The following is an 877-nucleotide window of genomic DNA, read 5'->3' on the forward strand; positions in this document are numbered from 1 at the left end:
GGCTCGCCCGGAGCAAGGCATCCCCCCGGGCTGGCCGTACTTACCTCCCAGCACCCACCACCTGCCCGAGGTCCCTATCGCCGGCGTCCCATGGCTCGCCAACACCCCCCCCAGAGCCCCCGCTTTGGGGGCGGGGTGGGATGCTCCATGGCCCATCGCCCCTCCTCGCTCCCCCTCCCCAGGGGGCGATGGTTTGGGGAGCGGGCAGCGGCAGGGGGAAGCCAGCAGCAAGCGGGCACCAGCCACCCGAGCATCCCTCTCTGTGCCAAGCTTGCCCCGTGCCCCGGTGGGCGCCGGGAAGGGGCGATGCCGGAGTAGAGCATCCCTCCTGGAGCCATCGGCAGCAGCCGGGGGGGTCCTGCCCCAGCCCCCCCCAGCCCCTCGGGGCAGCTCCAAGCCCCACGGCTGCCTCTCAACCGGAGGCTATAACCTGGTGTCTCCTAGGTCTGAGAGGAAGCGAGGCGGAAAGGCTTGTTTGGGGATGGGAAGGGGCTTCGGATGGGCCGGGCGGGCTCAGAGCAGCTCCAGCACCGGGGGAGCGTGCGCGGCATCGCCCCGCCGGCAGGACGGAGGGAGCCTGGGCGGGCGAGACAAGAGCGGAGAGAGTTGGCAGAGGAAAGAAGCCCACCGGGTCGGTGTCTTTAGCAATCCTTTATTCTAACCAGCTTGCTCGCCGTGAGCCAGCATTGCAGTGCGCTCACCGTTATCCCGGCGTGCACCTGCCGGCCCCGGGCTGCCCCCCCCCCCGCAGCCCCCGCCTGCACCTATCACCCTGCTACAGACCCCCTGTGCACCGGGGTTCGGTGGAGAGCCGGGGGGACGTACCTGAGTGCCGACACCGTGGTGAATTCCCGGGCGAACGCATCCTTACGCGCGA

General features: G+C 70.1%; 1 protein-coding gene across 1 annotated transcript in view; it reads right to left on the reverse strand.

The window, feature by feature from the left end:
* Nucleotides 1-877, reverse strand: part of BMP1 (bone morphogenetic protein 1) — a 41,178-nt gene that overhangs the window by 11,893 nt on the left and 28,408 nt on the right. The gene's annotated exons all lie outside the window — the stretch shown is intronic.

Source organism: Aptenodytes forsteri, unplaced genomic scaffold (genome assembly GCF_000699145.1).
Source record: "Aptenodytes forsteri isolate BGI_AS27 unplaced genomic scaffold, ASM69914v1 Scaffold168, whole genome shotgun sequence".
NCBI lineage: Eukaryota > Metazoa > Chordata > Aves > Sphenisciformes > Spheniscidae > Aptenodytes > Aptenodytes forsteri.